Source organism: Pelmatolapia mariae, linkage group LG13 (assembly GCF_036321145.2).
Source record: "Pelmatolapia mariae isolate MD_Pm_ZW linkage group LG13, Pm_UMD_F_2, whole genome shotgun sequence".
Taxonomy (NCBI): domain Eukaryota; kingdom Metazoa; phylum Chordata; class Actinopteri; order Cichliformes; family Cichlidae; genus Pelmatolapia; species Pelmatolapia mariae.
Window position 1 is genome coordinate 27,113,056 of NC_086238.1, and position 16,189 is coordinate 27,129,244.

General features: G+C 36.6%; 1 protein-coding gene and 1 long non-coding RNA gene across 2 annotated transcripts in view; one reads left to right on the forward strand and one right to left on the reverse strand.

Moving 5' to 3' along the window:
• Positions 1-16,189, forward strand: part of LOC134639993 (peroxisomal membrane protein PEX13-like) — an 87,463-nt gene that overhangs the window by 6,356 nt on the left and 64,918 nt on the right. The window lies entirely within an intron of this gene.
• Positions 2,883-5,834, reverse strand: LOC134640209 (uncharacterized). The gene is made up of 5 exons (XR_010095419.1): positions 5,689-5,834; positions 5,012-5,115; positions 4,665-4,810; positions 3,750-3,851; positions 2,883-3,617 (listed from the first exon to the last, which is right to left on the reverse strand). It is a non-coding gene; the product is annotated as an uncharacterized LOC134640209 (long non-coding RNA).

Sequence of the window (16,189 nt, forward strand, 5' to 3'; positions counted from 1 at the left end):
ATCGACAGCGCCTATGGCCTCTGGTGGAGGAGGCAAGACGTGCGGGTAAACGAGCCTACTTTCGTGGTCCACATGCCTTCATTGATGGACGCAAAGTTGAAGAAACACAGGAGAACTAAAAATGACAAAAACTGAAATAGTGGAAACTTGTTCGCGGTCCGAGGAGCTCAGCATGTAGTACTTTTTTTTCTTTTTCGTTTTTTTCACGTGGTGAGTGATATTCTGTCTATAGTTCATGTTGAATGTTAACATTTGTTTTGGTTCTTTAAATGTTAGGGGTTTAAGAGAATCTGTTAAAAGAAAAGCCTTATTTTTGTACTGCAAAGGTAAAAAATCAAACTGTATTTTTCTACAAGAGACTCATTCATCTGATAGTGATGTATCTTTTTGGTCAAACCAATGGGGTAGCAAAATCCTGTTTAGCCATGGCTCAACGAGGTCGGGGGGTGTAGCAATTTTATTCAATAACTTTCCTGGGGATCTTGTAATACAACGGACTGACTTGAATGGTCATTGGTTGATTGCTGTAATGAGAGTTGAAAGTTTGTTTTTCATTTTAGTCAACGTTTATGGATATAATAATGAAAGTCAGAATAAAAATATGTTAGAAGATATAACTTTAAATATCTTTGAACTTAAAGATCGATACCCTACGGAATATATTTTAATGGGTGGTGATTGGAATATGACTCCTGATGAATGGACTGATAGATGGCCCTCAAGGACAGGTAGACCACAAAAAAATAACCTAATTATAGATTTTTTGATAAACAACAATTTGACAGATATTTGGAGAGTAAGAAATCCAGGAATTAAAAGCTTTTCCTGGTTTAAACCAAATGGAGCTTGTAAATCTAGAATAGACTATTGGCTAGGAAGTGACAACATTCTTAACCACACTGTAAAAGTTGTGATGTCAAATGCACCTCTTTCTGATCATTGCTTTATTGAACTATGCTTTGAATCGGAAATTAGACAATCAAATAAAATAACTTATTGGAAGTTCAATGCCAAACTTTTACAAAATGAAGATTACTGCAACATAGTCAAAAAAATTATAAAAGATATTATGGCTGACCATTTAATTGTAGGATATATCAGTAAATGGGAATTCATTAAATTCAAAATTAGAGAATTTAGTATTCAATTCAGTAAAAACATAAGTCGAAAGCAAAGAGAATATGAATGTAAATTATTCCAAGAAATTACTTATTGCTGTAGTAAAGATGATCTAAATAGTCAAGAAAGGAGTAAACTTATGGAGTTGCAAACTAAATTAGATCAGCTCTACCTAAATAAAGCAGAAGGAGCTTTTGTGCGTTCACGCATAGTTGATATCTTCCCTGTTAATTGATGGCATTGAATGTGACGACCCTAAAATTTTGGAGAATGAAACTTATACATTCTATTCCAATTTATACTCCTCACAGTTCTCCCAAGCAGATTGTGATGTCTTTTTTGATCAAATAGATAATCTGATCCCTAAAATTGATGAATCGTTTAAGGAATTTTGTGAATCTGACTTTAGAATTGAAGAGTTAGATGCATCTGTTAAGAAAATGGCGCTTAATAAATCCCCTGGTCCAGATGGGCTTACAGTTAATTTCTTCCAATTTCTTTGGGAAGACTTAAGGGAAATTTTATTCAAAGCTATACTGGCCAGTATTGAAAAGGGAGAATTGATGTCTAGCATGAAACAAGGATTAATTACATTAATTCCTAAACCAAACAAAGATAAACGACAATTGGATAACTTAAGGCCCATAACTTTATTAAATACAGATTATAAAATTTTCTCTAGCTCAATTGCGACAAGGCTCAAACAAGGGGTTTCAAGTATAATTAGTGAGACACAATCAGGGTTTTTGAAAGACAGGAACATTCATAATAATATCAGATTGGCTTTAGACTTACTGGACTACAATGATCTAATTAGTGATGACAGTTTTATTCTTTTCTTGGACTTTTATAAAGCTTTCGATTCAGTAGAACATCCTTTTATTTTAGAAACACTAACTCGATTTGGATTTGGGGATAAATTCAGGAAGATAATAGATATACTGTATAATGATATAAATAGCTCTGTGTCGTTAGGCTATGGCACTGGTAAAAGATTTAGCGTCAAAAGAGGAATTAGGCAAGGGTGTGGAAGCTCTCCGCTGTTATTCATAATGGTTGTGGAGATGCTCGCAATTTTAATTAAAAACAGCAGCGTTGCCGGAATTGAGATTATGGATAATTTTTTAATAATTAGTCAACTTGCGGATGACACTACACTCTAAGAAATAAAATGTTGTATTTACTCCACCCAGTTATGTCAACCGGTTCCACACAACTGGGTTAGTTAAATCTAAAATGTATGATACATTTAATTTGAACAAGAAATTTTAAGTACATCTGATAACATTTGGATAATTAAATGCAAATCAAAAGAATCATGTTGTATTAGCTGAATATCATAATGTTGATCTAACTAACCTTGTTGATTTAAATTGAGAAGACTAAATAAAACCTACTCAACCAAAACAAGCTGTACTTACTTTGAGAAATAACATGTTGTATTTACTCCACCCAGTTATGTCAACCGGTTCCACACAACTGGGTTAGTGAAATATAAAATTTATGATATATTTAATTTGAACAAGAAATTTTAAGTAATTCTGACAAAGCTACTCACCCAAAACATGCTCTACTGAAACTATAGGATTAAATCACTTTAACAGAATTGAAACTTACTCTATTTAAGTTTGTAAATTAAGAAAATCAAACAAGTTTATTCAGTTAACCTAACTTTAATAACACTTTGTGTAAAACTTGTTGAAGCAAACTTTGAGCAATTCAAATGCTTTTCCTAAACAATCTTTACATATATTCAAGTGCATTTTAAGTGCAGGAAGACAAGATACAGAATGTCATGTTAAACTGAAATGATTAAAACTGGAAAGTGTTGTGGTTCCAACATTTTTACCATTAACATGACTTAATTTAAACTTGATTGGACTACAATGAAAAGCCTACAATACAGCCCTGCAAACAGCAGGTAGAACTTACTTTAGTGTCATTTTTTTCCATATTTAGAAAAATAACCTTTGCTTCAAAACTTAAACTGAAGTCCAAAGTTAGGAGCAGTCTTTTTCAGTGTAGTTGGATGTTGGTAAAGGTTCAAGAATAAAGAATGCAGAAAAGTGAAAGGCCTTGCAGAAGTTCTTGTGGCAATTCAAACTGAACAGTTTATGAAGTGCAAGGAGAAGGGTTCGAGAACCTTAAAGTTCAGTGTCCTCTATAGTTCAGTGCAGGCTGTTTCACTCAAGCAGTTTGTTTTTCAGAACCTGCACCTTCATGGATAGGTTGTTCCCATCCAACTTCAGCAGCACCTTCTGAAGAAATTCAAATGTGTATTTCAGGTGCTTTGGGTAGCTCAGATTTAGACTGTAGATTAGTCCAAGCAGGAGGGCAGAACCCTTTGCCACATCACTAAGAGCTTGCAGCACAGTGCATCCTTCTATGATGACACCAATGTCCTCAGGTGTATCTGCAGAGTTTGCTCCTTCATGTCTGACAACATAGACTCCCAAAGTCAGCTGCTCCGTTTCTCTGCTTGCACCAAGATCCACATCCTTTAAATAAAAATAAAAGAAAAAGATAAATTAATTACTTACATATACATATGGATAAGTAAGTCCACTTTCCATTTCCAATCCCAAATTAAAAAAAGGAAAATAACTGATCGTTTTCCTTTTTTAACTTACCAAGAAGTCCAAGAATTCCTTGAACAGGTCATCTGGCTTTTCATTTAAGTAGACACAGACAGCTTTCAGAATGCATTCCCGTCAAACATCAACACTGGGATTCTGGTGGAGATAAGAACTCAATATGAGAGAAGTTTCCTATTCTGGTTCCTTTCAACCTCTTTACAAAACAAAGTCAAAAATATTAACACATAATGCAGATAAGTGATTAAGCAATGTTTCATAACTCACATCAGTGACATGCAGTGAGGTTCATGATTGGTAAGGCACTGACTCCTCAAAGCTTTTCAAATTTGACATTACGTGAAAGCTTTCATTTTTGCTTTAATCAATTCTAGATTGTTCAACAACATATTTAATAATTGTGCCCCTAAAAATATTAAATTTAAATAGAAGATTAGAACTGGGCAATATGGACTTAAAATCCTATCATGACACTCTGTGGATAACAATAAGTCTGTGAAGGTCATCCAGGTCATCGTAGTCTAAGGAGCTTGGAAAGAAAAGTGAAGCTTCTTCAGTGAAGAAGCTTCTCGGATGAGAGATGAAACGTCTTCAAGGAACTTAAAGAAGTCCAGACGCTTTTCTTTCCAAGCTTCTTAACAAAAAGAGTTACAATAAAAGATCATAATAGTATTTTTGCCTATAAACCTATCAATTTTGAGCATAAAAATATTGAAATCACACAGAAAGCAAATTTAAAATCTAGTGTACAAATTGAATTTCTCTTTTGTTAGTATTTTACTTCTCATTAAGGTGCCTCACTTGACTGCATGTCACTGATTCACACATATCTACAAAATATTCAAATACACACATATTCAGTTGAAAAAAAATTCTGATTAATGACAGACAGAAGTTTAAGAAGCATTCAAATAATTTCAGAGCTCAATCAAGGTCAACTAAAATACATACCCCATCCATGGCTGTCATGATTAAGTTGATATTGCGTTTAGCTGTCCCACCCTTCTTTTTGAACACTCTAAGAAGGTGGTCAGCATAGCGGTCCAGCTTGGCCATGAAAGTCGACAACAAAGGGACCATGGTGATGTGGGTGAACTCTGCAACAACATGAAACATATTAAATATTACAACTAGAGAATATTCTCTGTTAATTTTATTAGAGGCCACATGCAAGAATGTTACAACTTTCAGTCAAACATTTTGTATCTTTTAAAATTAATAATTTACAGTACTTTGTTCTTCTTCAAATACAGGTTCTTATGAAAATGACTTGCAATAACAAAGTTAATAAGAATTACCTCAGTCTCTGAAAACAGGGCAGGCCGTCTGTTGTTGACCTCTGCAATGAATGGCATGTCTTTGATGATTTCCTGTCTTCGGTAGCGATGATAACCAATGGAAACTGATACAAGGAGTTAAATGCATTATATATAACAGTATTACACATTATTCTGCACTTCAATGACAACAGATGAACGCATGTCTTATACTTTACAAATCAAAGTGTTAATCGCTTAAATCCCTGCGTTTGACACTAAACCAGAAATAAACATGGAGTCAAATTTTTTTAAACAATGTAGCAACTTAATTGATGCACATTTCTAAAATACACTACACATTTATTTCATTCTTCAAACTACAGGATCGCTGGCGATCCCGGTGGTCATTACTGATGTCAGGGAGCAGGTGCGGTAGATGTTGGGAGTAATTTTAAAACTGTCGGTCTTAGTAGGCAATTCTCACCTTAACAGGAATCGCAAAAGATTTTGGAAAATTACACCGAAGCAGGTTCAACAATATTTGTTAAATGTTTTCATACTTCTAACATGTGAGAGAGGTATACAAGCTAGAGTGTTAAGAAATTTACCAGGCATCATTTGTTTAAAAAAAATGCAAAAGTATTCCCGAAAGTGTCAGATGTTTATCAGTTAGTATACATTAATCAAATTTGTCATCCTTAAATTGTTGTACTTACCAAATAATCCTCGGATGGCGATGGATTCTATCCAGGATGCTAAGCATATGCAAGTCTCAGTTGAAAATGGCGGATGATCAAACTTCCACACTGCACATGTGCAAACTCAGAAGTACGGAGAGCCTATTAGGACAATCCTCTTTAAATTAAAGTGCTCTTCATTTTAAATGAACTTTTTACGTTGGATTTAATTTACTGCATTTTGTTGTATTGAAATATTATGTTGTTAATTAAATTCAAAACAACATACTTGTGTTTAAAGTTAAAAATCAATTGGTGGCATTAGTTTTAACATGAAACATTTACATAATGCTACCAACATCAGTGTGTCATTTCTTAGAGTGTACTCTTTTCTTAAAAAATGAACATCAGATTCCCCTGGTAAAACAAATAATCACTACATTCTCAAAAGCTTCAGGCTTAAAGTTAAATTTAAATAAATGTGAACTATTGGCGTTAAAGGAGTGTCATTCACAATTACTGTACGATATAAAGGTGAAGAAGGAGGTAAAATATTTGGGCATCACAATTTCAAAAGATCACAAAGTCTTAGAAAAAGTAAATATTTCAGATAATGTTGACAAATGTAAGACAATCTTAAATAAGTGGTTACAAAGAGACATCACAATTTTTGGAAGAATATTATTAACCAAAATGGATAGTTTATCTAGATTTATATAGCCAGCTTACTCTTTATCAATATCAAATAAAGTTATTAAAACAATTAATAGCTTGAATTTTAATTTTATTTGGAGGAATAAGTGCCATTATATATCTAAAGATGATATATAATGATTCTTTTTGTACATTGAAGGTGGTGGAAACGCAATTGACTTCGATATAATGAATGGTGTTTTGAAACTTAAATGGTTAAAATCCTTCCTAAATAATCCACACTCCATTTGGTTTTTTATACCAAGTAAGGTCTTTAACACATTGGGGGGTATCGATTTTCTCCTAAAGTGTGACTTTGAAATTACTAAGCTACCTGTTAAACTCTCTGAATTCCATAAACAGGTCCTTCTTTATTGGAAAATGTTATTTAAACATAATTTCACTCCACATAATAGCCCAATTTGGAACAATAGATATATACTAATGAACAGAAAATCTATTTTTATTCAAGATTGGTTATCAAAAGGTGTTTGGGCAATTGCCCATTTTGTAGATGAGGAAGGACATGTTCTAGAACATCAAGATTTTTGCCAAAAGTTTAATATCCAATGTTCTAAAAGTAAATTTAATCGGGTTATAAAATCCATTCCATTGTCACTTAAAAACATAGTTGTAAATGATATAATATATTCTGACATATCCCCCAAGTTAAGGCATTTATATATAGATGATATTCGATTTTGTGATGTTAAATGCAATAATAAGTTTCTAAGATCTTCATTAAGGAGTCTTTATTCTCCAAATTTACTTAGACGTAATTACATATTAAAAGATTTCCAAAGGGAAGAAATTGAAAAAATAAGAACTGATTATATCACCTTCCCTATCCCTCCTAAAGGGAAAGAAGTCCAATTTAAAATTTTGAATAAAATTTACCCGACAAATAGACTCCTTGGTGATAGATTCAAAATAGAAACTGGTAATTGTGTATTTTGTGAAACAGAAGAGGAGGATTTGGACCATCTATTCTTTTTGTGCAATTTTATACAAATATTTTGGTTGGATTTTCATACCTGGCTTTTTTCCAGTGGGATTCAAATTACCCCACTTACCTTAAATATGATCATGTTTGGAGTGTTTTTGAAAGAAAAGAAAGCTAATTATGGTGTTAATGTGTTATTAATCTTGTGCAAGCAATTTATACATAAATGTCGTTTTTTTAAGACCAAACCAACACTAGCTTACTGGAAAAACGACTTAAACCTGTTGGTTAAATCTTTGACTTTAGTTAAAAAGAAAAAGGCTGCTTTTTTTGTCTCCTTTGTGGAAGATTTTGATTTAGTGAGTTAATAATCTGTTAAATTATGTGACCCCATCTTTATATATATATTTTTTCCTATGTATGAAAGTTGTTAATATGTAAGGAATGTTTATTCTCTGAATGTATAATATATGGTGCATTTTATTTGTATGTTATCTTTACTAATAATAAAAAAAAAAACACACTATGACCAAATCAGACAATGCAACACAACACGCAGGTCGCCTCAATGAATTGATTCAGCTTGTAGCAGTGACTTGTTAACTTCTCATTTGTCAAGCATATCTCCCATGAATGATATGAAATCATTTAGAGACATAACATTGACATCACAAAGCAGAAGCTGCAATCAGTTTTTAGGAAAGTGAGTTTAATAGGAGTAGGTAAAATAATGCAGTAAATTCTTAGTTTTATAATCCCTTTATAAATCATGTTGGCTACAGCCTATTTAGCAGTGCAAAAGGAGCATCGGACAAACAAACAAACAAATAAATAAACAGTCAACAACAACAAAAAAGTTAGTACCCAGGGATAAAAATGTTGTGTATGAAAGGGAAACCTAATGGACAGATGTGATGCCTGAACAGTGGTGGCTTTAAGTGATGTATCAACTCAAACATGCATCCATGGTCTGTGTTACATAAGTACGATGATCGGTGGTGACGGTTGGCGCCACTTTGGAAGCAGAAACTGTTGGTTTGAAAGCCTTCAGTGTCTCCTTGTGGCGGGACTCTTATACTGCACTGTAAGATGTCGAGCAGTGTCAGCCGTATGCTAGAAAGTGATACATTAAAATTCCTGGGGTCACCATGAAGAGCTTACTTCCTTTCTTGCTCAGTGTGTAAAATGTGGTACTTAATGGATTGAAAAGAAAAATGATGGCACCCTTGTAGTTCACACAAGTGGTGATGATTCAGGGTTTTAATTTGTAAGGTTTGAATTTTGAGCCATCATAAATTTTAAAAGAGGAAAGTATACTATTTAACATATGTTAAGTCAAAGCTAATATAGCTGCTCATATATAGCTACTTATAATTTGAAGAGCTGCCTACACCAATGAGTAGACTTCCCAGAATGGAAACAGCACTCCTTGTGTGGTTTGAGAAAACAGTCAAGTTGTTAAGAACTATGACTGAGAAGGATGTGCCTGTGTACAGCAGCAGACTGCCTTCCTAGAATTTGGATATCCCCCGTGCGCTCGTCTCTGCATTATGTGCATTACCTCTCTTGGAAAATTAAAACCACAGCAGCTTTTTATAGTTTTTTTCATTCACTATCAGCTTACACCAAAAGTCTACTCTGAAGAAGATTATTCAAAACATGCAACACAGAATAAAACAAGTTTAAATTAAAATTAAAGAAATCAAAATCTTGTGGACGTATGCCTTTTACATGTTGGCAAAATATTTAGGATGAGATGGAGATATAACACTCATGCACCCTGAAAATTATGAAGGTCTAAATATGTATCAAAGGGGCTCACTGAACATCAGTGGCTTTCTATGGGGCAAACGTACTTAAACCAGCCACTGTGACCATTGCGGCAGAGCAGAATGAATGATACTGATGGGGACTAAGAGGGTTTGTAGTTAAATTCCTGCTCTTACAGGATCAGTGAGTGTCTGTTTAAAGATTATTAACATACTTTTACATCACTATGGAACACCAGCATTTCTGCAGAGGACAGAACTCCCTGCTTTAATCTACCAAGATGCTCTGTGTTATGTTGTCATGGCAATATGAAGTCAAATAAATACAAATATACAAAAATGCACATTTAAAGGAGGACAAGAAGACAGGCAATTGGAAGAGCTTTTGAAGCAGGAAAACTTTTCTGGATTTCTCTTAATTTAACTGGAAATTTTGCGAATACAAGTCAAGAAGAAAACAAGGAGGCAGCTCGTTGGATTATATCTGAGGACAGGACGCATGAAGGAGAAGCATGAGGAGAGAGAAAACAGCAGAGCGATGGTGCAGAGCCAATCATGGATCAAGTCGAAGAAGCAAGCATCAAAACTGTGAGTAAACATAACACACAAAGAGCTAAAAATTACTGTGCTGATTAAGGAAACATTAAATTTGGTTAGTTTGGGGTCTGCAGCTTCAGGTTTGTGGATTCAGTTGGTCTAAAAATTAAGGAAAGACAAAAAATGTTTCTTTTGAAAGGTTGTTGGAGGATTCTTACTGTAAGAAATATCTGGGTGTGCATCTGCTTTTATTTAAAAAGGTTGAATTTTATTTCGTCACATTGGAAAGGGAAAATTGGAGGATCGGGACAATAATGTGGCCAGATTTACTGTTTCCTTAATCAGAACAATAATTTTGATCTGAACTAGAAATTGTAAAATGGGTTATTTTCTTTCTTCTCTACTGATCACTGTGTTAAATGTTGAGTTACTTGTCAGTCTACATTAATGTTAATGGTACTTTTAAAAAATGCAGTTTATTCGTAATTTTGTAGAAAAAGGCTCTGCACCTGTGAAAAAAAACAAGTATCCACACCCCCAAAATCACTGTGGATCAGAGTAGCTAAGCCCTGGTTAACAGCAATTATATTACAGGAGATGAAAAATATTGGAATGATTGAAAGAAACAAAGATTGCTTTAGGGTTTGAAGATTTGACTTTCTTATTGAAAGAGACGAAAACTAATCTATGTGTGACACTGAGAAAAAAACTGAACGCTTAAAAGATCTGGAGGTCTGACTGTTGTTATACAAATGTGCAAACTTGTTTTAATGACATTAGAAAGAAAAATGGGATGTTTAAAAAGGTAATATATAAAATAGTTTCTATATTACTTGAAAAAATGATGTTGGTTAGCGCTGCTGTATTTGGAAAAATGCTGGGTCACCCCTGGTCTATACAGACAATAATCCCCTCACATATGTGATGAGTACTGCAAAGCTGAATGCAGTAGGCCACCGCTGGGTAGGTGAGCTGGCAGATTTCAGGTTTGATGTCAAATACAGGCCGGGGAAGGTGAACATCGATGCAGACTCATTCTCTCGGTTTCCACTTGACATTGACACCTACCTCACAAAGTGTACTGAAGAGCTGACGAGAGAGGCCATTCAGGCTACATGGGAGGGTTGTGAGTCTGCAAAGAGACAAGATGCTGCATATGTCGCTGCCCTGTGCCTAACATGCCCAGCCAGAGACACCTGTGAACATGTCACCATTGCAGCCTGTCACAGTGACCTGGTAAAATCCCAAAGGAAGGATCCCTCTATCAGTTAACTTATCAAACTGAAAGAAACAAAATCAGTAATAACTAATGATGGCAGAAGGAGAGCCAGTGGCCCTGTGAGAGAGCTTATGCACGAGTGGGGAAAGCTTCATATGGAAAATCAGCTGCAACATCGTACAGCGGCTCAGCGAAGGCAGCTTGTGCTGCCAGCACAATATCATCTCCTAGTGCTTAAACATCTCCATGATGACTTGGGTCACGCAGGGCAGAGAGGGTCATTCACTTGGCACGGGACCGTTTCTACTGACCTTTTATGAAGAAGGACATTGAGGCGTATGTGACCAGAAAACACCCCTGTATTAAGCAAAAGAAACCAGTCAAACACATCAGTAACCCTACGAAACCAGTGACTGTGAAAACTCTGAAACAGCCAGAGTACAGTACTGGCTTAGAGTATCACCACAAGCTCAGCATCAAACAGTGAATATGAGAGCAACAATCCGGTTTGGATCTTGCACTTGTGTCCATCCCATTTACCTCGTGCCGCTGGGCCGTGACAGATGTCATATATGGCATACAGCTTGGTGTCATTTATGTCATACAGCCTTGTCTCATGTATGCACTCAGCTTGAAGTCCTGGAAGGAGACAGCTTGATATCGTATATGCATTCAGATTGATGTCATATAGGCATACAGATTGATGTCATATAGGCATACAGTATGATGTCATATAGGCATACAGTATGATGTCATATAGGCATACAGTATGATATCATATTTCACCACAAGCTCAGCATCAAACAGTGAATCTGAGAGCAACATATCAGCTGCAGAGGAATCCAGAGAGAGTCCAGAAAATAAATACACATTTTATATGTCAGAGCAACCCAGAGTTACCTCACCTGAAAGGGAAACTGAACAAGAACAAATTTCCTCTGTTCATTATCTCTCCTGTTTTACAGGATTGTAATCTGTGGTCACGCCCACTACAGCAAGGCCTGTAACATGAACAAATAAATACCACCAACAAGTGTCCCTAGGGGACTGGCGAGACTTTTAAGGCAAGTGATTACTTGCCAGGTTACCACATAGAATACCTAAGCTATTAACTAGCATCAATAAGTCAGTCACTAATATCCCTTGGCAGGTGATTAGCATCCCCTGGCCTAGTTACTGTCTAGTAACTAGTAACTATTTAACACCAATTCATATTATTTGTTAGATTCACTTTTCTTCTTACTTTAGTCAAAAGTCTGTTGACCTAAATATGTTCAAAGTTGCATCATCTTGATATTTACACCAGTGTTGTACAACTCTGAGTGCATTCTGCAACTGATGGGAGGGAAAGGACTCCTTAGCACGACCATTAGAAAAGCCCCTACAGCGCACAAGTAGTTTGGTGTTTAAGTGGCTCAGAGGATCAAGGACAGGAGCAGTGACAAAAGTTATCCTCTCATCACGGTGAATTGTGTGCGCCTTATACAACAGGACAGCAGGAGAGAGCTGGACCATTTTTGGTGCCTAGGTATTTTGTGCAGGCGAAGCAATGAAAAACTCACAACTGCATTTCTTAGTCTGACAGGACAGGATGATCACCCTGAGGCGCTTAAGAGAAGAAATCCAGACCCTTTAACGTTCAAGGAAATTGTGACACATTAGTACAAACAAATAATCGTTAATAAATCAATATCAGTGACTTAAAATCACAGGAGATGCAGGATGAGTTATCCAGATTCATTTAATAATTAACCAACAAATTTAGATTGTCCAATTAATGTTGCTACTAATTCCCTGATTGATACATTTCTTTACATTTGCCCATTTTTTTGTTGATTCAGAAATAATTCATTGATCAAATTAAACTCCAATTCCTGCAAGCTTTGGCAAAGCTGAGCATGTTCGGTCTGTTGTGTATACAGTTGTGGCTCTAAATACAAACTGAAGTGGCAAAGTGCACAAAAGCAAACTTTGTACCACTGACAAAACATTAGACCACAACTGTATTCATAACTCAGGCTGACTCAGGCTCTGTTAGAGCTTCTGCTCTGTGACCCTGTTTTGCTTGGCATCAATAAGTCATTTGAGCCAGGGATGATTCTGAAGTTCCTCTAGGGTGAGGCGGTCTTCATGGTTCTGACAGTAACAACCCAACAGAAAACACTTGCAGTCTGTTCAGAAATACAACAGAGGGGTTTGAGTTTATCACGTTGGTGTTTATATAAGTCTGCGTGTGCATAAGTGATACAGATAAAGACAGATAACACCGAAAACAGAATTTTCAAGCCTTGTAATGCGACAGGTTAAAGAATTAACATTCAGCTTACCCTCTGAAATGTCAGAGTGCATCTCAGATGTGTTGTTGTCATCAGGGATGATGTGACGTACCAGCCAATCCATCACCGCACCCAGCTGCAAAACTGTTACGCAATCTGCTGTGGTGGCATTAAAGTCCTGCCAGTTTACAGCGGCTGATTTGGTCCCTAAAATCCAGAGAGTAATTATTCATGGTAAGGAATTCATGTGGACACTAAGCGTGTGGGCAGGCAAGGACATTTAAACAGTGAGGCTGACGACCTACCATTTCTTCGTGTGACTGCTTCTGCTCTAAAAGGGACTCCAATGCCAAAATCGATGAATTTGACACATAGAAATGCTGGATGATCAGGCGATGTGTCAAACACAATATTGTCTGGCTTAATGTCTCGATGGAAGACACCCTTGGATTGCATTTCAGCGGCTGCATGTACCAGCTGTCTCATTATGACCCGACAGACAAATGAAAAATACATTCAAATAATCAGATTTACATTATCCATTAAAGATTGCCACTAGAAGAATTGTAAAGTGCACACATAAGAAGCCATACTGGGAAATTGTCTTCTCTGCGTTTTCCAAAGAAGACAGTCCCAAAGCCTCCTTCACCCAGCTTATCCTGCTCTTCGTATTTTTCTTCAAAGTCCTCTACAGAGAGACAAAACAAACACAGGGGTTGTGATTAGTTGTATGTAGGAAAGCTGACTTTGCCTCAATGTACACATTCATACAGTCTTTGTTAGAAGCTTCCTAGTGATTAGCAGATGGATACCAGCTAAACTCTGAGAGCTTGGGAAAGAGGCTCTATCACTGCAGGTGTGGTGTGAACTTACCTATGTACTTCTTACCTTTAGTGTGACTTTTGTATGTGCTGTGTGTATCTGACTCGTAGACGGAGCAGCTGGCCTCCTCCTGTGAGCTTGATGTCTTGCTCTTTTTACTGCGTGGTTGTTTTGTTCCATCGCTGCTTGACTTTCCTTTGCTGCTCTTCTTTCTGAAAGCAGCTGGAAAAACCAAAACCAATTAGACCTCTGAACTCCACACAGGCCTACAGATGATCAATAACTGTAAAACAAAAAATCTCTGAATGTCTCACTTACACTTCTCCAAGACAAGATGGCTGAGGCCTGGGGTTGGACTTTTGCTGTCCTTGCTTCTTTTGGAAGCTTTTTCCAGTCTTTCTGTGGCACAATCTTTGCGTTTGGAGCTCTTGATTCGCCCATCTGACGTCCTGTCCTCTATCCTGAGGAACCAGGGATCAGTGTGGCGGTCTGCAGTTTGTACAAAGATCACTTGGTTACTACTGAATCAAAACACCTGAAGTAAAAGCCCCAAATTAACCCTTGGATGCACAACCTACCAATACCTACACTCTTCCAGAAGTGGGGTCAAAAATGACCCCAAATAGAAACAATGCATTTTGCTATAAACTCGGTTGTTATTCTTCAAAATCTTTAAAACGAAGAGTTGTAATATTTTCATATTTGAGGTATTCCTCATAAAACATGTTTGTGACATGAGGCCCTTTGCATTTTTATTTATTGTTTTATTAATTTTAAGAAATTGCAGTTTTTGTATCACTTGTATCACTTTTGTATGCTTGCTCTGCATATACTGCAGAAGCTGGGTCTTCCCTCTGAAAGGCACAAATTGTTCATCCACTGTAACACAATCACTGAGGATGAATTTCTGCCTGCAGTTGACCAGGAACAGGCCCCATATGTAGCGGAAAGCTGCCATGTGATTTGTTTTCAGTCAGTAGGCTCTGGTCCTCTTGTCATCAAAGTGCAAGAAACGGCGAATATCTTTAAATCTTTGAATTGACATAGTGGCCTTGTACAATGGGTTATGCAGAGGACTCCCAAAAAACACACTGACTGGTACATCCCAGTTCTTCTCACTTCCTGCAAGAATGATCAATCAAATGAAGGCTAGGAGCTTATGTTTGATTACTTTTTTCTACTCTTTTCCCCTGTCAATGGCTACTCTTCATGCCTCCTTGTTTGTGCATGTCAGAACCTCTTCTATTATATTATCAGACATGAACATCTTCCATGCATCTATTGGGGAGACTAAACCCAGGTGCAAGCCCTGGCCGACTAATTCAGAATATTGTGGCTAGAGCAGTAAAAGGGAGGATCATTCTGTTAGACTCAATATCCATTTCCTCTTCAGAGGACTCATCAGAGGACTCCTCTGTATCTGACTGGCCTTGTTCAGTGGGGGGGACAATAGTCTGGGTCCTCTATATCTTAGATGTCAGATTCTGAGTCAGTGCCTCCGATGGGCCCTTCATCCCATCCGTCTTGGATCATTTGTAGGGCAAGGTCTACAGGGATCCTAGCTGGCCTCATAGCAGCCATGTTACTTTAGATATTAAAAAAAACATCAGAAAGGACAATGTTTGAAATGCAGAGGAAATTATAAACAGGGCTGCACATAAATGGTGCGCAGGTGCGCATTCGCTGTCAAAATAAAAGACGCGCACCAGATAAGAAGTTGGAACGCGTGTTTGCGTACATAAGATGTTCTGGAGGAGGACAGACATTTGTTCAGAACTCTTAAGATGTCGAAGAAGCAAGCTCCGTAAGAAATTACTTTGGTGTTCCTCCACCACAAAAGAAGCGCGTATTCTCTGAATTTCCGGGAATACTTTTATTTTGACAGTGAATGCACACCTGCAGACCACTTATGTGCAGCCCTGACTATAAATCATGTATGTTATTGTGTAAAAATTAATTCTTGATCCATCAGAAGTGTAAGTGGGTCAGTCAGAGTTGCTAAGAATGAAAGTTTCATAGAAGATTCCATAGGAACTGCTTGGGGTCATTTTTGACCCCACTTGTGGAAGAGTGGGGTAGTGATACAAAAACTGCATTTTGTTTAAATTAATGAAAAAATAAATAAAAATGCAAATGGCCTCATGTTACAAACATATTTTATGATGAATACCTGGAATATGAATATATTACAACTTTGCATTTTAAAGATTTTGAAAAAAAACAACCCGTGGGGTCATCTTTGACCCCACGTGTGCATCTAAGGGTTAAGATGAATTTAACA